This window comes from Cyprinus carpio, chromosome B3, assembly GCF_018340385.1.
Source record: "Cyprinus carpio isolate SPL01 chromosome B3, ASM1834038v1, whole genome shotgun sequence".
In the NCBI taxonomy this organism is placed as follows: Eukaryota; Metazoa; Chordata; class Actinopteri; order Cypriniformes; family Cyprinidae; genus Cyprinus; species Cyprinus carpio.
The window spans coordinates 43,297,482-43,320,239 of NC_056599.1; the positions used below are offsets into that span (position 1 = coordinate 43,297,482).

The window sequence follows — 22,758 nt, forward strand, 5'->3', positions numbered from 1 at the left end:
GGCGGAGCAGTCCCAACCTATCGTGTTCAAGCTCCTCATTCTGGGGGGTCAATTCTCGTACTCTGCAAAGTCTAGAGTCAGAGTGGCGCTCCAAGGCCGAAGGCTTCTAGCGGAAAGCGGTTCTGCGGACTGTCATTTTCGCTGGGTAGCCTTCGTCATAAACGTACTGACGCTTAAGGCCTAGGAGTTTTTGATGGCCAGCTCCCTCTGGGGAAGAGTGGTGTACTCCGGATTACATGGTGTCTATCCTGCATCCTGCCAAGTGTGCTTCACTGGGTCCTGCCCCGAGCAGGCTCTGGTCGAGTCTTCCTAGCAGACGACGTGGGTCTGAGGACCGTCATTTTTAATAGGAGACTTCAGCTATGAGAGTCCTGATGCTGGGGCTCAGGACCTCGGAGGGCAGGCCCCTCTGGGGAAGAGCGGTGTACACCTCAATACACGGTGCCTGTCTCTCATCAGTGCCCTCAGGAGATCGATCTGCCAACCCTGCCAGTGTTCCAGGGTGCAGCGGTCTCCGGCGAGCGCTTCTCTCAGTTACTGCCCGAAAACGTAGCGCGGGCTTAGAGGCTCGTGACCTCCACGGAGGTCTCTTGAGCAGCTAGTTCAGCTGCCCCCTGCTGGTTCGCTGCATCAGGGCACTGAGCCACCACCCGTTATTACACCAGAGGTCAGTCTCGAGAGACTGGTTCCCTTAGTAGACTATTTAGCAGCGTGAAACTACTGCCAAACATGTCTCAGTGGGTCCTGCACACTGTAGTGAGAGGCCACAGAATCCAGTTCGGTTCTCCTCTGCCTCAATTCAACGGGGCTTTTTTCACCCTGGTGGGCCCCGAGCAGGCTCTGGTAATGGAACAGAAGTAGACACTCTCAGAGGACGGAGGCCATCGAGGTGGTCCCTCATCGCATAGTGGTGTCAGGGTCCTACAGCCAGTACTTCACCGTTCCGAGGAAGGATGAAGGGTTGCGTCCTATTTTAGATCTGCATCTTTGAACCGCTCAGTCAGGGGACTTAAGTTCAGCACGCTCGCACTCAAACAGGCTGTATCTCAGATCAAGTCTGAGGACCGGTGTCACGATCGATCTAGAAAGATGCATACTCCATCCTTCCCCATCATAGGAAGTTCCTGAAGTTGGCTTTTGGGGGCAAAAGCCTACTAATACTGGTTCGTCCTTTGGCCTTGCATTCTCACCCCACACTTTCACGACTCAAGCACATGGTGCGATGATTGGTTGATATTAGCTCAATCAGACTGGATGGCGGTTCGGCATCAAGATGTCGTTCTCACTCACACGAAAGACCTGGGTTTAAGACTTAATGCCAAGAAAGGTGTGCTTTCTCTAGTACAGAGAACCACTTATCTGGGCATGGTGTGGGATTCGACCACGGTGGAGGCACAGATGTCTCCTGTTCGGATCGAGTCGATCTTCACAGCCGTCGCGAGAGTAAGAGAAGGCCGGTCACTCACTGTCAAGCAGTTCTAGACTGCTGGGTTCTGATGGCAGCTGCGTCCAACGTGATACCTCTTGGCCTGCTGTACATGAGACTCCTACAGTGGTGGCTCAAGACCAAGGGGTTCTCCCCGAGGGGAAACCCGCTTCGCATACTCAAGGTCACGCAGGGGTCCTACGTGCCTTAGACATGTGGAGGAGATCTTGGTTCTTGTCTCAGGGCCCGGTGCTTGGAGCTCCTTGTCGCAGAGTGACGCTAGCGACGGATGCATCCCTCACCGGCTGGGGTGCAGTCATGAGTGGCCCCCCTGCCCGCGGTTTATGGAGGCATATAAACTGCCTGGAGATGCTGGCCATGCTTCAAGCATTAAAACAATTTCTCCCAGACCTAAGAGGTTACCATGTGTTGGTGCGCACCGACAACACAACGGTGGTCTCTTATATCAACCACCAAGGGGTCTGTGCTCACACCGTTTGTACAAACTAGCGTACCAGATCCTTGTGTGGTCCCAGGGCAAACTCCTCTTGCTGAGAGCAGTTCACATTCCTGGGCATCTGAATATGGGAGCAGACATCCTGTTGAGGCAGGGGCCGAGGCCCGGGGAATGGAGGCTTCACCCCGAGGTGGTGAAGCAGATATGGAGAATATTTGGTCAGGTGGATCTGTTTGCGACTCATATGATATCGCACTGTCCCCTTTGGTTCTCTCTGACTCATCCGGCTCCACTGGGGCTGGATGCCATGGTGCAGACTTGGCCGAGGCTTCGTCTGTACGCTTTTCCCCTAATCGCTCTGCTCCCAGGAGTTCTGCTGAGAGTATGCCGGGACGTGGTCCGTCTTCTAATAGTAGCCCCGTTCTGGCCGGGCCGAGTATGCTTCTTGGATCTGATTTCTTTCCTCGACGGCGCTCCATGGGAGATTCCCGTCAGGAGGGATCTCCTCTCACAGGCAGAGGGCACAATATTCCACCCCCACCCAGAGCTATGGAAGTTATGGGTGTGGCCCCTAAGGGGGCACATCTCGTAACTTCTGGTCTCTCAACCGAGGTTGCTGAGACCATCCTCCAATCCAGAACTCCCTCCACGAGGAAACTGTACTCCTTGAGGTGGAAACCTTTCATCTCCTAGTGCGAAGACTGCCAGCTCGACCCAGTTAATTGCCCCAGTTGGTACAGTTCTGGAGTTCCTGCAGGCCCTTCTCTATGCAGGGTTGACCCACTCCACCCTGAAGGTCTACGTCACCCACAATGCGGCCTACCGCACCCCTCTCAGTGGCCAATCAGTGGGCAGACACCCCCAGGTTACACGTTTCCTCTGCAGTGCGCTGAGGCCTCCAGCCAGAAGAAGCTTATGCAAAGAGGTGGATCAGGATGATATCCTAAAACCTTGAGTCCTCTGATCTCCCCTCACCATTGGTAGTCAAGGCTCACTCGACCCGAAGTATGGTGGCCTCCAAGGCCTTCTTGTCAGGTGTGTCCATGCAGGACATCTGGAACGCAGCTGGATGGTCCACGCCCCTCACGTTTGTCAGATTTTTATGGTCTAGATCTGCGAGTCACTCCAGGCTCTTCTGTTTTCTTGCCTTAGCTGTGCTCCTCGTATACACACTAGGCAGGGATTTGCAAGTCTGGCGGCGTGGGCATTCCCATAGCGTTCCCATAGCGTTTTCGGACGCAGCGTCTCATTCCCTTCGGGGAACCATGGTTACATACGTAACCTGGGATGTTATCGCACCTATTTCAGTGAGAAATTAAGTTTGTTTGTTTAGATTTGTCTTATTTTTACTGCATAAGATCAATTCGCACCTATTTCAGTGAGAAATTAAGTTTGTTTGTTTTACTTGCATTTGCGCTGAAAAGCGGGGTGAGAGGAGTTGGGAGCTTTGCTTGTTGTCTCGTCTCAGGGAATCCCGTCGCCTCTGATTGGTTGCAGATCTGTCATTTGGATGACATCTTTTGGGAAACCCTCCTGGTGATTGGTTGGGTGCCTGGTTACATAGGAGCTTCGGAAATTCATCTGAGAGTTTCGTTGTTTGGAAGACTTCGAAGATTCCTGCCAGTCACGAAGTTTCAACTGAGTGTTTCCAGTTGTGGATGACAAGAACGCTAGCAGCGTGTTGGAGTAGGTAGTTCAAGCCATGGCGAAAAGCAAGTGCACTGAATTCATTCAGATATTGGGGTTTTAAGGGGAAGATTTTGATCCGTCCCACAACACAATCCTCCATGGGGGTTTTGTTGCGGAGCTTAGGCATGCCCCGTACTGTTTTTCTTGTACATTGATTAAACATCATGCGACATCATCATGTGAGATGAACTCCTTTGTGGAACTTTGGTTAATACCATATGAAGTGTCATAATATGCACACAATATAGGATGTGGACATTTCCTTCGCTCCAAGTTTAAGCAAATAACTTGAGCTTTCGTTCAAACAGAACACAACACATCTTTCTCACATATTTAATAGATTTATCTGCTAAAAGGGGTTATAAAACATTGGTTAAAGCTGCACCAAATACATTGAACACATCAAGCATATATAAGACATTAAACATATTATTTGTGAATATAGTTAACCCTTTAGATTTCTTAGTGATTGTCTTTTGAGGTTATTAATTGAAAAGTTCAGTTCATAGAAAGAGTCACAAGCAAGTCACAAGTCATGGGACATGCTGTATGGATCCTTTGTGTTGAGGTCCATTAATTATTGCTTATTCCTGCAGGGTTGTGCAGGTGTTTTCATACATCGGTTTCCATACATCGTGAGATGCTTCTTGATATACAGGGGTCTTTGTATCTTGTGAAAATAGTTAATTTCATCAACTCTTTTGAGTGGATAACAACAGGCTGACAGGAAACCAACTCAGGATATTGACGTCACGATTAGTTTACGATTAGTTTTCTGATGAGTGGGAGTATTTCAGAACAGGGTTCTCTGTTCTTGAATCATGTTATCACTTCTCTTTAATGCTGAACATTATTAGGTTTTTAACAACTCTCCTCCATGACAGAAAACGGGTCCAGACAATTTGAGCATTGTTGGTCCTTAGTTGATCATTAATAGCTTTAAGACCGCAGATGGGAGAAAGGAGACTCTTTTTAATTCCTTTGGCAGTAGCCAATTGTGCAGTGTATTTGTGTGTTTGTTCCTGAGGTCCTACAGTCCCCTTTTTCATGGTGATGTTCCTGGTGCGAACATCGGCGGGCACTGGAACAAGAGGCAGAGAGAGAGAGGGGAACGGGCACATACAAGACACAAACAACATCTCCATCACTAACTGAATTCTGGTGCAGGACTTGGGTAACTTGGGATAGATGGGTTAGGAACACTTCAACTGACACAGGGGTGCATTGTTTAGGATTAGTTGTAATTGGGTTGTTTGGATCAATCTAATTGTCAGTGGTTCAACAAAGCGTTATGGGCGTAATCTCAATCAGGTTGGTTGGGATCCTCCAATTTGGTGTAGAGATGCAAATTTTATCACGTCGGAAAATGCGCGGGACGCCAGACGTGCATTTATTGACAGACTCTTGTACGGCATTCATTCGTTTGTGCAGGAGAAAGGCCATTGTCAAGGTCACAATATATCCTACGATAGTAGAGATGCAAAGCGCTGTGTCAGCGACAGACCAAGAAGAAAACCGAATGATTGGCACGCCAGCAGGCGGAAGGCGAGCTATACAGTAGGTGGCCATCCAAAACGTCAGTTCTACCGCCGCGTCTTCAAAGTGCATTTGCAGCTTTTGACCGCTGAGTAGCGCTTTAACCACAAGTTATCAGACAAGCGCATCAAAGCACATTTTCGCAAATAGACGTCAGCTTTGCCTCGCTGATGTGTTACATTTGACGGCTTCAGCCAGGGAAAATGAAAGAAAAACCACTATAGTTAAAATATTTTATATATTTAATATTCACCGATGAAAGTTTGGTACTTACGAAGTTATGTGCATTTCTTAGAACGAATTCAAGCAGGATAAACCCAAATCCGATTTTCTGACTATATCCGATTTTTTTGACAAGGCTGCATTTACACTGCAGGTCTTGATACCCAAATCCGATTTTCTGACTATATCAGATTTTTTTGACGACCTGCTTACATCATCTTTTAAAAGTGACCCGTATCCGATTTTTGCATTTACACTATACACTGCTGAAACTACCAAATGTAGATGTTTCTGACCCGGAAAAGGAAAGTAAAACAGCACGAAATTCAATGGATGCAGATGCAAATAAAAATTATACAGTGTTTTGCTTTCCACAATATTTTGAAAAGTCAACAACAACAAAAAAAAATAAAAAATCAACAAAACATCTCGTACGGCGGAGAAAAAAAGCGCTTAAACCGTGCCTCCCCATATCTCGTGAAATGTCTTCAAACACGGATTTATTTCTGTAACAACCCTGCATTTTTGCCTGCACTGTCTCTTCGCACCCAAAGACTTAAAAGACATGAAACCTCCGCATTGCTCCACTGTGTGTATCCTTCTTCCTCCATCGCACCTATAATAAGTCATGTGATCTCAGTTGGTGGCGTCCACCTGAGTTGACGTCACTTTTTTAATGACGAACGACTCGCATTTACTGGGGAATATCCGATTTGTCTGCTTACATGGCACACGCAAATGCACGTATCCGATTCATATCCGATTTATTACCACATATGAATGAGGCCTGAATCCGATCTGCGAAAATCGGAATCCATGCGGTTTTTTCCTGCTTACACGGTCACCGGTCATATCTGATCTGTGCCACATGAGAGGCAAAAAAAAAAATCGGAATTGGACCACTTGAACCATGCAGTGTAAATGGGGCCTAAGCTACATGGTATTAAACCATATTTTAGATTTTGACACATTTAAATAGTGTGCAGTATTATTTATATAATATGAATTATGTGTTATATTATTCAAAAGAAATTGTGGTTTACTTTGCATCGGAGCATTAAAAGTGGTAGCCTATGTTAGTGAGCTAGACTACATGGATTAATATGCAAAATGACAATATTTTCATATATTAAGCCTATATTTTAATTTATATTTTAAAATTCCTTTAATAAAACAACATGCATTTTTGTTATTCGTTACCTGTCCTTTATTTTGACAGATAACTTCTTGGGCAAAAGACATTTATCTGTACACTGATTAAGAAAATTGTTGCATGTTTAGTAAACGTGAGGGACTGTATAATTTCACTCCCATTATTTAGGCCTAATTAGCCTAAAACAAGAAACAAAAAAATTAAACCTGCACGGTTTAGCTAAATCTTTGAAACCCTAAAGAATGGATGGATTAATAAAACATCCTCACGATTAAACTCAAGTTCTCTCATTATAATCAACAAAAAGGGAGCCCTCTTTACTTGCTTTAAGGGCTGGGCGATAGCATATGGCCAAAAAAAAAAATCCCAGATTTTTTCAGAAAAAAATCCAATTTATGATTTAAATCGATTTTAAAATCAATATTCAAATGACAAAGAAATTTTTCAAAACAAGTTTTAATATAGTTCTTTATCATTAATTTACCAGTCAAATTTATAACTGAGACAAGATGATTAAAAAAAACAGTAATGTTATTACCTTAATGCTGGAAAGACCTTTATTTTTATTTGTTTTTTGTTAATACTAGCCCATCATGCATCTAACCACTCGGCATTAAGAGTTGTTCAGATTAAAACTAGCAGCTCCGCAGTGAGTCAGTGTCATGGACGTAGGACAGACCAAGTGTAAATATATTTTCTAGTCTATATTTTCATCTCGTTATGCCGCTGGTTTAGGTTTTTTTTTTTATTATTATTGTTTTTATATAACTTATTTGTAAATAGAGCAGACACTGTCTGTGTCTACACCAGACGCGAGAGTTGTCGTACGCGCCCCGCTGCTCTAAAAGTGTGTCTAAACTTGATGACATCACACTACAGTGTCAAATCATGTGAACACAGTGTCAGTACAGTTCGTCATAAATAGAACGAGGCATCAGTTTACTGATGGGGATCGCGTCCAGTGTAGACAGCATCACTGGGTCCTGTTGTCTTTGAATCACGCCACTCGTGTCCGGTGTCCTGGCGTGCGTTTTTAATGGGTAATGTTACAGCCCTGCTTGTTTTTAATGTTTTTATTAAATATCTGTATTGACTGCATGGTCATGTCATCGTATTATTAACTGCCATGCAACCTACAAAAAGTAAAGCTTGGCGAGCCGAGCAACAAGCATTGCTGCAGGTTGCTTTTTGGGGGATATGCTGTGCTTGTGCTGCCGCGGTCGTCTTCATTTCGTCGGGTGAAACATCTCTCTCACTCGGCAGCAGAATCTGTGAGAGTGGAGCGGCAACTATTTCCCTCTGCGCTCCGAGCATTTAATAATCACTCCACTCCGCGCTCACTGATACCAGAAACACCGCTCCGCCTTCACGCCGTGGATAAAGTATCTCAGTATGTTTGAAAATGTTATGTTCATAACGTAGCCAATAAAAAATAAAAATAAAAAAATAAAAAATAACAGGAGAGTTTCAAAGTGTATTTCAAATATTCAGTTACATTATGGGCTGTTGGCATGAATTGTACAAATCACATATCCAACTTTTAGCGAAAAAAAAACTTGACGCTCAGACTCTTACAAAATCCGCTCCTCGCTCCAGTCAGAATAACTCTGCTCCGCTCATACTCTGCTCGGCAGCATGTCTCTGCGTCCGTTGATGTTAAAAAAGGGAAACCGATTTTCATTTAAACAAAACCGATGTAAATTACAAATTCGAGTTAATTGATAAAATCGATTTATCACACAGCCCTACTTGCTTTCATATTATTTAATATAATTTAAAAAATTGCAGCTGCATTTAAATGCAGATGTGTAAAATGTGTGCAAGATTTGCGCGGCGCGTGTGATGCTGGGTGTGCAGCATTTATTTTTATTTGTTTTAGCTTCATTATAGCTTCTTGTTTGGTTTTATTTTACATAATTGCATGTAAAAAAATAATTTACGCATTAATATTCAACATTCAACAATCTGTGAATGTTGCATTTCTCTGTCGGAGAGAGCCAGCACTGTGAATTTCATCTCGCAGAGGCGCCCCTCTCGATCACTTGAATTTTTTCCTGATAATGAATTTACTTAAAATTGTGGTGTCATTAAAAAAATATCTAAATAAATCTTAAAATAAAACTAAAACTAAAACCAATTGTTTAATCTTTCAATTCTCTTTCCAATACTATAGCAGCACAGAGAACATCACCAGAGGTGTAACCCCTCTCTCCCGGATCCTCGTTGCCACACCTCGCACTCGCTCCAAGTGGGCCTCGAACCCGGGTCTCCGGCATGGGAGGCGGACGCACTAACGTCTGTCGCTAGTGCGTCTCTTTAGATTAGGAAGTGAGGTTTACCTGCACAGCACCTACTCGCTGGCCCCCGTTACACTAGCACTGTGAATTTCATCTTGCAGCTGACAATAAAACATTTGTTTATTAATAAATAATTAAAATGTCTCCTTTTTCACAATTATTAAGCTACTGCTGCATGTGCTTTGTGGCAAACTTAATGCATGTGCTTGAGCGCGGAATATATCAAGACTTGATATGTAAAATTTAATATAAACCTCTGATTAGTTGAATAATGACAAATGAAGGACTAGAACTAGAAAAAATCTTACGTGCTCAGTAAGTTTGAAACCCTGATAAGACACTGTCCATATGAAAGAGCAAGAGATTCACACCTTTATCTCGACCCCCACAAGCTATACAGAACCTACCCCCAGCCCCCTCCAGCTGAACTGAGCTCGGTCTGTTTTTGGCTGCGAGGAGCGGTGTGTTGTCATGTTACTGGGTTGAAATATGCCTGCACTCAGCAGCCCCTACTCTTTTTATTCATTATTTTCTCGCAGCCCCTATTATTATTTTCACAAGTCCATAATAATAATAACAAATTATCAATTGATAATTAATCATTATTTTACAAAAATCATTGTTATTTGTGAACAGCGTTTGCGGAAGGCTTAAGACCAAGGGGAATCCTCTGTCAGCTGCTTCCGCTTCATAGCGCTCGGGACTCGCGCAAACTGACCCAACATTTAGCAAGGCAGGAAAAGCATTCAGTCTGCTTGAAGGAAGACGTATTTCATTGTAAGTTAATGCTGTTAAATAGAGCTAAATAGAAAGAGAGAGAGAGAGAGAGAGAGGAAAACTATAGTCTAGGGCTATATAACTTGGAGCTCATTATATTGAAGTACAAATCCAAACACCAGAAGCAACCTACACTCTCTCAGTGTTCTTTTCATTGAAAAAGTATGCATTTGTATTTATTCACAGGCTATATGGTTTGAAATAATATTTTAGTTCAAAAGTTCCATTGTTTAAAAAAATGCTTTATTGTCTAATGTTTCATAGACCTTCAGTTGTTTATGCTCTAAAATTCCATGCCATTTGTCATTTCACAGTATTTTCACCTCCTAAATCACTAACCTTTAAAGTCACAATTCTATAATGGTCAAATTTACTCAAGCCGATGGCATTTTTAATGACATTATTTTATTATTATTTTTTTTTTTTTGATAAGCAAATCAGACATACAGATGGTAGACAACCAAAATGGGTAATGCCGCCGTGGGTACCACCGCTGCAATGCCGCGGCGTTAACTGCAAATCAGTTCGCGTGTTAAAATCATTCGCGAAACTACCGCCAGGTGGCGCAAAGGGAAGGGATTGCGAACTGATATAATTGTAAAATGAAAGGAAAGACGTACAACAACAATAACATTATAATATGCATTATAACATCCTAAAAGCCATAAACATAGGATAGTCTTAGGGCTACAGTCTACTCATCAAAAAAATAAAAAAAAAACCTTTACACAAAGCCTCTTGTGCATGCTATTGTTTTTAAACAGTCATTATATATATATATATAATATATATATATATATGGATTAAAATGTTTTCATTTCGGTTCATCATTCTTGGTTTAAAAATAATAATAATAATCTTCAGGTTCCATTTGCAGAGCGAAAATGAGAACGGTCCAGCATTTACAAATAATTCTTATTAACTCTGTTTTATTCTTGATTTTTCAAACTGCTAACACTTTGCACTTTTGAATTATGCCTTTACTGTGTGAGCAATAATTGTGAATTGTGACTTCACAATTAGTCGTTCACTGAGCCATGCGGCGCGAACAGCGGGCCACTTTGGCATAATTTTGCTAATTATGATTTTTTTTTTTTCGTCGATACGAAACACGTGTGAAATCCAAAACCTATTTTACCTAATGAATAAGAGTTTAGCTTCAAATGGGCAACATGTTTGGATTTGTCCCGAATGAGAGAGATAAGCCCAACATAATGTATCGCTTTAAATTATTTTCAATTATTATTATTTTTGTCGTTATAAGCCTATATTATTATATAGCCTGCTGCAATTATATTTATCCATTAGAATTATATATTTGTAATTCTTGTTCTGTTTCTGATCATTTTTTTTTAAATTTAAAGGATTTGTTGTAAAGTGAAGGGAACTAAAAATGTCCTGTTGGTACATTACCTATAGCATTATTAGGCCTGCCGTTATTATTTCTCAATGTAATAAAAATGCAACTCTCACAAATGTAATTTATTTTTTTAGCGGGTTTTCGTGTATGTTTTTATCCAGCTTTATTTTTCCATTGCATCTAAAAATGACTTCGTGAACATTTACTTCGTGAACAAACAAATATAACTTCAGATCTGCCATCCTGCGATGCTCAGCTGTGGACGATTTCAAAATGTTTGATATAAAGGTTGCTGTCACATTTTATACAGGAATTGTTCATTTAAAAAAAAAAAAAAAATCAAAATTACATTGTTAGTTTTATGCTAACATGCACTCAAGTCTTCGGATACTATTCAAGATACAAGTTCATTTAGGCTAGCATGCACCTGTGACATTTTACCGTTTTCAACTTATAAACTTCTTGAGATTTTAAAGTCAGTTTAATAGTATTGAAATTCAAGTTTGAATCTTTTAAAAAAAATTTTTTTAATTAAATTATTTCTATGAATTAATAAGTTAGCATGACTTTTACATCATAGCATTTTTTACGAGCTGTATTCATTTTCTGAAACCAAGCACCCACTTTTTTCTTCAATAAAATCTATGAATCACTCGCATATCTCCTACAACCTATCAAATAAGGGCTAATAGAGGTTCTTTCTTTAATTATTTATTTATAATGTTTTATTCTTGAAGAAAATAAGTATTTATTCTTTAATAAAATAAGGGATCCAAATATTTGTAATGTACAATAATATAGGCCTATATCTGCCTGCAGTTAAAAAGTTATATTGTTTTCATTCATCCATTTATGTTACAATTAGCCTATTCTAAAAATAAAAATAAATAATGTCATAAAAAATGCCATCGGTCTGAATACATTTTACCATTATAGAATTGGGGTTAGTAATTTAGGAGGTGAAAATACAGTGAAATTACAAATGGCATGGGATTTTAAAGCATGACAACGGAAGGTCTATGAAACATTTGATGCATTTTTTTAACCAATGGCACTTAAAGTTTTTCAACTAAAATATTACTATTTCACCATATAGCCTGGTGAATAAATAAATAAAAGGAAAATGTATACTTTTCAGTGAAAGAACACTGAGAGTGCACAGTTAAATTTGAACCGAGTAAAATTTACTCAAATTGAAGAAAAATTTTACTCTATGCCAGATAACATTTGGTCCCTCTCTAAAAAGAGTAAAAGTCACTCTTTTGATAGAGTGTTTTTCCAGAGTTAATTTTGCTCAATTTAGTGTTAATAATTTACACTTTTCGTGTTATATTTGACTCGTATTATAGTGTTATTTCAAATTAACTCTTGTACTATTTTACTCAGTTCAGTGCTACATGAAATTGACTCTGCTACTTTTTAACTCTACCAAGAGTCCTCTGAATTACACCATTCATATTTTACCCTCAAAAAGACCCTAAAATGAAGAACTTGCTTTTCAGTATTAAAATAAAACAAAAAAAGAACAAACAATATACTCATGTCTCCATTTTATTTTTTCAAGCTCCTCTTCAAACATTACACTTAAACATTGTCATCGTGAATGTGTCATTGTGTTGTGTGATTGTGAAAAAAAAAAGATACAAAAAAACCCGAAATGAACAATACTGGAAATAAAAAGTAGTTATGATAATATAACGGATGAGATGAAAGTGAATTACATGAAACTATATGGTACTGTAAAAACAAATCAGAATCACAACCATAAGACATCAGAATGTCAAACAACTTGTGGTGCAAAATATCCTTAATCTCCAAAACATAAGGTGCTTCTGTGGTATGTGCAACTTTGTAAGCATGGATATGTTCATCTAAACATATCGTTTTCAGTGCAGTTGTTATTAAAAGGATGCGCTACATTTCACATTTAGGACCATATTCTGGATTACATTAAATACAGGCATGTCATTTTGAACTTGAACACAAACTGCCAACCCTGACCGATAAGTGTTTCCACAGTGCTTGACCCATTTCACATTTAGGACCTTAGTCCACACAGGCACATGTAAGTTTTCCAGCCATCTCCAGCGCCAACTTCTAGGTGTCATTCAATGGGCACATTTCCCGGGACCCAAATTTCATGGCATTTTGGATCAAAGGTTGCCAAATGTAAGCCATTTGGCACTGGTGTTTCTTTTGCTAATGTTTTCGTTATGTTTTTTATAAGCTTTGTCAGGGCTTTTTAAAAACATATGCTTCGCTTCATACCGCATACACCAACCTATGTATCAGTGGTCCAATTTTCAGCAATACAACTGGGGTGACGCACCATTAAATGATGCTTTGGGCAACAAGTTCTTATCAGGAAAAAAAACAATTGCTTAAAACAAACTGGTGGTGTTCTGCAATCAGATGTTCAAATAAATTGTGATACCAGTGGATATAACTGAAGAAAACACAATATTGACTATCTGAAGTCCCAATAAAATGAACAAATACCAGTGCTGATCATTAGGATGCACAAGATCTCAAAACATGATGGGCAGATAACGCAATAAACACCAGCTCTGAGTGGCATTTAAGCCCAAGTCATTGGAACCCCCTCTCTTAATTGTACACACCAGGAGGTTTATTGTTTTGTTCCATGAAGCCATAGTTGAAACTCTATTCTTCTGTCTACTTCTGCTGATGTGGGGATATTTTCAATCAGGTGCTGAAATTAGTAATTTCATTCATCAAATTGAGCAACCCCCTCTATATGTTGTGCATAATATCGACTGAAAAATTTGCAGTGGTGTGGAAATTGCAACGAATTTAAAAGGCAAGACTTTTTTAAACTTACTCCCATTACATAAGGCAGACTGGGATTGCTCTCTGCACCAGGTTTCTTATGGGTGGCAAGTGTTCAGCGTGAAGTTCTTTAGTTCGCACTGTCATCTTTGGACTATCTTCACTGAACACTGTCTGAAAGTCCTCTTTCTCTAGTAGGCAAAAGCGGCAACAGTACCTAGCACTAAATGATTCCACAAAACCAAACAAGGAATGGACTCCAAGGTTGTCACCAGTAACCTGGACAATAGAGCTTAGATCGGGCCCAACAAATCAAGCCCGACCCTACCCGAGCCCGAGCCACGTTGTGTCCGAGCCCGGCCCGGCCCGACACGTTCACTGTAATTATGAGCCCGAGCCCGATATAAACCCGACCATTTTTTAATATGTGGGCCGTTATAACCAGGGGCGGCGCCATGTTTTTTTTAACGCAGTGTGCTGTTGCTGCTGCCGCGGTAGCTAGAATCATTTAGGCTACAGGGGGGGGAGCTGCGCAGTTATATATATATAATATAAATACTATTAATAAATGAGCAAAATTTGGCCACTCAATATTAATATTAAATTATTTTAATTATCATAATTAAAGTTTTAATTTTATTAAATGAACAAGCACCAACATTCAGCATTCAATTAAATATTCTTAAAGATTAATTATTATTATTTAATGTACTTCCCTATAAATATTGTTATTTCAACATAATATGTGTGTGAGCAACAAGCAAGATGTGCATTTGTAAATTCGGTGAGTTTTAAATGTGTATGTGTGACCGGTGGCGCGCCGGCGCCGCCAGGTCATTATTATATTGTCTGCTATATTGCTTTTTATGTATTAAATCCAGGCAAATTGGTTGATGAAAAATGTATGATAAAATTAAGATACATTTTATACTAAACGAAATTCACCTTAAAGAAAATCTTTCTTCAAAACAAAACTCAAACTTGAAACTTAAATGTGCTTATTTAATGGGCTAAAACACAGTATGTACTACAGACTCTTTTTGTACAAATTGCAGCACATTCATTTAATTCTGAATTTTGCACATGTAAGTTGAAAAGGCATTTGTTTGTGCATAGATAACATATCTGGAACATTATCAAGTTTCATAATTGTGCGTGCATTTTTAAATTATGATCTTAATGACATAATACGACAAGGAAGAAGCATGTAAACTGCGTTGTTTGTTTTATTCAGATATAACGAATGGTTCGTAAATGGATCTGAAATTCCGAATGAAGAAACCGTAAAAAATAAAAATAAAAAGATAAAACAGTGAACAATGATGAACACAGAAAAAGATGGGGCCTAAGACCGGTTTTTTTTTTGGTGATGGTCATAGGCAAGCAGCGTGCCGCGCTTTTATGCACGAGACAAAGCCAACACATATGTTGTCACTCCCCCACGACTAGTTTAAAATGTTTCCATACCTCCCGATTTCCTCCAAAACTTTGCTCAAAGTTAATTCTCCTGTTTTAATTTTTTTTTATCTTTGATTCTTCAAGCTCCATGTGGCACTTAAGCGACGAATAGTACAGCACGCACAGCAGGTGTGATGCGTCACGACGTGGCGAGACTGCGGAATGCCGCGAGTAGACGAGACGCTGCGCATGACACGTGATGTGCTTTATCAAGGCCCGACCCGACCCGGCCCGAGGCCGACGGTTGCGGGAAATATCGGGCCCGGGCTCGGGCTCGGGCTCGGGCTCGGGGCAGAGAATCTAAGCTCTACTGGACAATGGTTCCATAAACTGTCTGATCAAATAAAGGAATCTGAATTCCAATGGTTTCCAGTGTTGAGATATCCTGGACAAGCGGCTCTAGTATTTTATCAAACCCATAGGTTTTGATATCTTGTGCATGAAATAAAGTGACTAAATGTATATTTAGTAAACTCGAATTGTACTTAGGGGAAATATTTCTAAGGGTAAAATAGATAGCTCCTAACTTATGTATTCCTCGTTTTGATCCAAGGGGGTTTGAGCATTCATCTCAAAAAAAAAAAGCTGGATCTGAACTGCATGTCTTTGTTTTGAGAAGAGTGCATGATTCTTAAAGAATTCTCCATCGTGTATGTCATAAAGACAATTTGGTCTTTGTTGTGAATCTCTCGCCATCATATCTGTAATGCTAGGGTGCTTATAAATGGACTGTAATGTCATAAGAATTGGTATATATACAAATTTATCCTTAACAATGGTTTGGGCAAAAGTTCCAGTTGTTCTATTACGCCGCGTCGCAATCTTGTTCCGAGAACATTTCAACGGGATCTATTTTTCCCCCATTTGTCTGAAAAGTACCGCATTCTCTTGCTCTCAGTGTTTAATGGCGCAAAAGGATTTTGTATTTTTTCAAAATACTGATCAATTTGAGACTCAACCATACTTTTTATGGGCTCCTCTAAGGATAGGCTGTTTTTCAATGATTTTTGAGTATCACTATGAATATCTCCAATCACTTCTTCTAGAGCACCAACAACATAGTTAATAGTTGTCTCTGCGACACCAGCAACTTTAAGTTCAGCTACCACTGTTGCACAACTGTTTACTATATTTGTTTTTAAGAGTGCCGACTCACAAGGTGGATTTTGGTTTGATAAAACACTTACATCATCTAATGAAATGGAGTTGGGCGGTGGATGAGCTTTCACTAGAATCGAGGCGGCGTGAACTGTCAACTGCACAACACTTGCTGAGATGCTTTCGTAATCCAGAAAAACTATGGTAAACATGTGAACAACCTCTTTGAGCACATTTTACTTGAGACTTTTTCCTGAACAAAAGGCCATGAACTAACTTGAAGTGCCTTATAAGGGCATTGGCATTAGCATGCCCCTTTTTTACAAATGAAACAAATCATCTGCTCACTGGAGGATTCTAGCTCTCAACTCAGCCACTTGGGGATTCACCTTGGTGGTTTCAACATCTATATCATAGACAGTGGTTTGCAGAAAGCTACACCCACATTGGTCATTCCTGACAGTATGAAGTCCCAAAAGACAAAGTGAGCTTTGAAAAGCTCATCAACACAGGCCAATGAATTAGAAGCCTTACAGGGTAGAGCATGTTGGTCAATGACAATAAACCAAGAATGGACCCTACTTCTGTTCAGCCCGACAGCGAGTAGATATGGCTGGAGCCTTTCTCCAATGCTATCCAAGTGCCCTTGGATACTGGTACCCGGTCTGTGAAAGAATGAAAACACATTAGTGCCAATGTGACTTAGCAGTTAAAGTCAAATATACAGCATGAATAAAGATACAGTGATGTCTTCCATCAAAGTTTCAGTATTACACACTTTCAGGAGATCATTACTAAGTATGTGCTAAGTAGAAAAGAATAGCACAAGAACAACAATTTGGAGGACAAGTGATCTTTAAGAGAAATAAGCAAGTCTGAGAAATAAGCAAGGTCAAGTTCACACAGTGACAAAACATTATAAAATAGTTTCATTTGATCTGCTAAATCAGTAGCTTCACCTTGATGAACTTCACAAGACGATCACATGCTTGTTTAGCTGAGATCTTTCCCGGTCTCTTGCGGCCTTGACTGGAGCGTGGCAAAGGTGAACCAGCATCAGAATGGAAGACATGTCGCTGTCCCACCCTAGAGACACAGAAAAAAAAATTAAACACATTTTTGGTATTTAGGCAGAAGGGGTGGAGCATAACCTCCAAATCACTTTAACTTGACTTAGCTTAACTTGGAAGAGGTGCTGGTATAAATACATTAACCACTCCAGTACTTTAGTTAATACTGCACACAGATTCAGTATTAAGAGCACATTCATGGCCCAGTCTTGATGAATACAGATGTGTGGATGAATTTAGGTGAAACCTCCACATATATTGAACTAAGCTCATACAGTTAAACTTTACCTACAAAATATCAAAGATGCTTTTGTTATTCAGACTCCCAAATTAAAACAATTTCAAACTGTAAACATGCACCTGCAAATCATATGTAATGGATATAGTTGTGTCTACAATTTAAACTGTAGATCTTAAAGCTATGCTTGTCATTAATGTGTAACTTCCTCTTAAATAATTTAAGGTGTAACACAGTATAGATACAGTAGACTTCTTCAACTTCAGTGGCTTCAGCATTTTGGATGAGGTCTTGGAGCTCACTAGTCTGTGTGAGGCCCACCTGTGCAATAACCTTTGGTTTTATGTTGGTAGACCACTTCTCCAACAACTTTGCTGAGGTCACATCACCAAACAGAAGTCCAAAATCTTGATCAATCTGCAAAAGATAATTAAAGTAGGTACCATAGTAGGAACTGACTCTGTTTACCTAACGAGTCTCTGTTACTGCAGAACAACAATAGCACTTGATTTCATATTTGTCTGTTTTCATGTTTTAAGAATTTAAGTCTCACATACCATGCCTGGTATATCCAGGAATCGCGGGAAAATTGATAGAATATCAGTTGACTCATTAGGGTCGTGCAGCAGCAGCTTCTGGCGATGGGCCAGTGTTAACTTCATGTTTTCCTTTACCACTGCCTCATCAGCTGTATGCTTCATCAGGGCTATTGCTTCCTGACACTGACGGTCTTCAGTCAAACTGCAGTCGTCTTTGTAGGGATGTCTGTCAGCAGTTTGCCCACCTGAAAGTGTTTAAGACAATATGAAAACCAAAAATTTGTAGTTCCTTTTCTTTCCAAAGCACAATGCATTAATGCCAAAACTAGATAAATAACACGAAAATAACATGTAAAACATGCATATATCCCAGAGTGCCATTTAAATTTGCCCAACGTTGATGATTATGCAAAAAATGTTTGCATTAAAAAAGAACAGTGATTATATTTTTTTAGAGATGCTATGTAACATGGAGACCTCATTTACAATAAGACTTAATTAAAGATCAATTAGGAACAAAAGAATACTTCAAAGACAAGTCACAAATGTTAAGATGTGTAAAATAAGCAAGTTGTATATTCATTTGAAAATAACAAAGTTAACCAAGCCTAATAAATATTAGCCAAGCTAATAAAAGCATGACTTAACATCAAATCTTGCACCTGTTTGTGGTTGCCGTGAACGCTTCATCGTCCCTCTGATGCTTCTTTCTGCAGAGTTTTAATTCTCCACGCCAAATATCCACTTCCATCTTCTGCATTGTAATAATGCTCCTATTACCAGAACAATAAACATACCTAGTAGTTATACATTACCAGATTAAGGCAATAAATGCCATATCAATTATAATGAAGATATTCTTTACTTTGCAATATACAGAATGTCTCCTCCTCCTGTAAATCAAAAATATTGAGAGGCAACTGCTACTTACATATCCAAGCTTGCTTCTGGGGTCAGCCAAGCATGGGAATAGGGAAATGATTCCCTTTGCATATTCTTCCTTCAAATGTCGAGAAGGGCTTGTTCTACACACACAAACCAAAGCAATTATAATTGTAACCCATAACATCATAAACAACAATTTACGAAGTAATGTTTGGACAACTTACCCATGTTCATGTGTCAAATGTGCTACCAAGATTTTCACCATGTCACGTCTTCGGGCATCTGACAGACCTTTGGTGCGGGAATATTCGTTAATGACCCTTTCACCTCCAGGGCTGGTCTTTAGGATATCTTCAATCATCTGGAGGGGGAATGATGCGATGTTGTGCAGGGATTATAAATTACCAACTGACAAGTGTATATAGCTACAAATATTTTAATTTTTTAAGTCATTCTATATAGATATAATTCAGAGGCAAGATTGGTGATCCTTACCTTGGCAAGACGACGTTCCTCAGCTTGATTTTTTTCAGGAGGGCTTCTAATCAACATTGCTGTGTCATCGGACTCTGACGTACCTTCAGTATCTCCTAATGAGCTTGAGCTTAAAGAATCTTCAATATAAACCATATCAATGGTCCTGATTATCTGTTCATGCTACTGTGGCAGCATGCAACACAGCTATTAAGAATTAATCCAATAGCCATATTAGTTTATGGAAATCAGTGAATTGGTGAATATTACTGAATGTCAAAAAAATTTACCATCAATGTTTGCTGTGCCTGGGATGACAATTTCTAAGACACCAAGATCTGGTCGTGTCAGCAGATATACGAATGCTTCCTCATCAACTTCTGTCTTCGAGTCATCAAAGACTTTAACATCCAATGTAGGAAGATCACATTTTCTTGGCAACTGAAGGAAGACACACCAATGGAAAATTGACAAAGGCCAGCAATGCAAAAGGAACTACAAATAGTTATTTTTTAACCCATAATATACAATCATACACTTAATATATTACTTAAAATATATTTCAGACTGAAAGGTATTTATGATATTAACAATGTTAAAGTTTATCTCTTACCACATTCCAAAAATGATTGAAATGTAAAGGTTTTTGAAGAAAAAATATATCTCTTGCTGTCTTTGAACTTCACTCTGACAAAATTGTTGGTTTGCATCCTGAAAGAACCAAAAAGACAAAGTTAAACAAGGCGATAACTCTCACAGTCCGATAAATAAAAGAACATTCATTAGTGCACTACGCAACATGTGTTTTTAATATGTAATAACTGTCCAATAGTTCTGTTAAGGCAAGGTGCATAATATATCTTTATTTGGACGGTAATTGTTTCTCATGTGAAATAAATCTGCATGCACCTCAGTGATGAATCTCATGCATTTGTGGTGATTTATTCACGAAGGAGTTAGTTTTATGATCCTACAAACCAGGGAACGCACTTATCAAGTGTAATAATGTAATAGGCTATTCTTGGAATTTTTATTTTAATAAGTAAGATTTCATTTAATAGGAAATTAATATCATATTTATTGTGTGATTATTTACATCCGTTAAAAAACTAGGAAGATACATACAATTGAAATGAATTTCTTTTTTAACTCAAAATGATGGATGTCATTTTTAAAAAATTAAAATTTGTTAAGTTATAATGCAGCCTCTTATTTACACACGGAAAACATAAAGTTGCTTGGTTTTACATTTTTAATGTCTAATTGAAGGCTATATTATGTAAACATTTAAAGCCCATTTCTAACGTTTAACTGTTTATTTCCCTCTTTCTCCTTTCAACTGAGGAATATTGTTCTTGTAAATACTTCCCAGGATTTCAGTAATAAAAGTGTAGATATTACAAATGCATGCAAATACAGTGAAGCAACAGTTGTGTTCCGCAGTGGTCAAAAAGGATTCAAAGAGTGAATTCTGAAATGAAACAACAACAACATTCTAGATTTAGACGGCAATAAAATCACCAAACAGCCCACGTAAATAATGAAAATATCTTACATTCCTATCAGAAACAATTATCGTCCAAATAGGGGTACATCAAAATGGCCTCCAGCAATTACGGTTAACGTTAACTCTATACCGAGTCAAGTACATGTGGTGCACAGCCATAGACTGTACAAAAACAGTGCACAACTCGTGAAGCTTGTCACAAAAGATTAGTGGACGAACATTTGATAAGCAGCTAACGTTAGCTAGTTTTTCTTGTGTCAGTTAACGTTAACGTTTGTAATCAAACAACATTATATGCTAGCTATTTGCTTTCAATATAACTTAGTTCTCACTTCAACACGAGAAAGCTATCTTTAATCGCACTGTAAAATTCCAAAAAAAAAAACATGTGCCAAAATGATCTAAGCTAAAACACAGAGGTGAATATTATAAAAATGAATACGACTTTTGAAACTTTACTTACTTTACCATCAGCAGCAGAAGCGCACGTTCTCTTCTCAAATCGAAGCAGCAGCGGGTCGATGGCTGTGACTAACAGTAATGGGCGGAATGAGACGAAACTTTGGGAAGAGAACAGTTAGGGCAAGAAACAAGTTATTCTATTGTGTTCGGCAATTATAAAATATTTTTAAAAAATCGCCGACCAGCCCCTTGTAAATTCTGAAAATACCTTACATTCCCAAAATTAGCCTCCGAAATAGAGATAATAATGCACATCAAAATAGCCCCCAGCAATCTAATTACGGCTAACTTTAACTTAACTCTATACCGAGTCAAGTACATGTGGTGCACAACTCGAGCGCTAGTCACAATATTTTTGTGGACAAACATTTAATAGTAACATGAGATACTTACTGATGTCAATTAATGTTAGTTATTTTTATATTAACTTAGCTGTTTGCATTAAAGATTACTTAGTCTAATTTATTTCTGACATGGCACAACTTAGTGCTCAAGCTAACATGAGAAAACGATGTAATGCAAAAAAAAAATGTGTAAAAATTATCTGAGCTAATAACAGGGGTGAATATTATGAAAACGAATACCAAAACTTTGAAACTATATTTACTTTACCATCCAGCAGTTCTCTTCTCAACCCAAAAGCAGCAGCGGTGTCGACGGCCGTGACTAACATGGCGGATAAACGAAACTTGGGAAGAGAACAGTTATGGGAGGAGTCACAGTTACTCTGTGATTTTGCTCCCACTCTACTGATACGTTTGACTCTATACACTCAAAATAGAGCAAAAACACTATTTTTGAGGGAAAAAAAATTTTAACTCTGGAAAAAAACTACTCTTACCATTTTTCCTGTGTGTAGGTTGCTTCTGGTGTTTTGGATTTTGTACTTCAATATAATGAGCTCCAAGTTTAAGGATAGCCTACACTAGTTGTATTTTTTTTTTTTTTTTTTACTCTCTATTTAACAGCATTAAATCTTACAATGAAATACGTCTTCCTTCAGGCAGAATGAATGTTTTCCTTGCCTTGCTAAAGTTGGGGTTCAGTTTGCGCGAGTCCCGCGCGCTGTGAAGCGGGGAGCAGCTTACGGAGGGATTCCGCTTGGTCTTAAAGCCTGCCTACGTTCACAAATAACAATGATTTGGCAAAAATAATGATTAATTATCAAATTGATAATTTGTTATTATTTTGGTCTAGTATAAAATATAACATATGGGGTCTCGCCGGGAACCCCAATAATGAATAAAAGAGTAGGCCTGCGGTCGAGTGCAGGCATGTTTCAACCCCGAGTAACATGTCAAAACACACCGTTCTTTCACA

The 22,758-nt window shown here is 39.2% G+C and overlaps 1 pseudogene; it reads left to right on the forward strand.

Moving 5' to 3' along the window:
- Positions 1 to 22,758, forward strand: part of LOC122136855 — an 86,186-nt pseudogene that overhangs the window by 22,540 nt on the left and 40,888 nt on the right.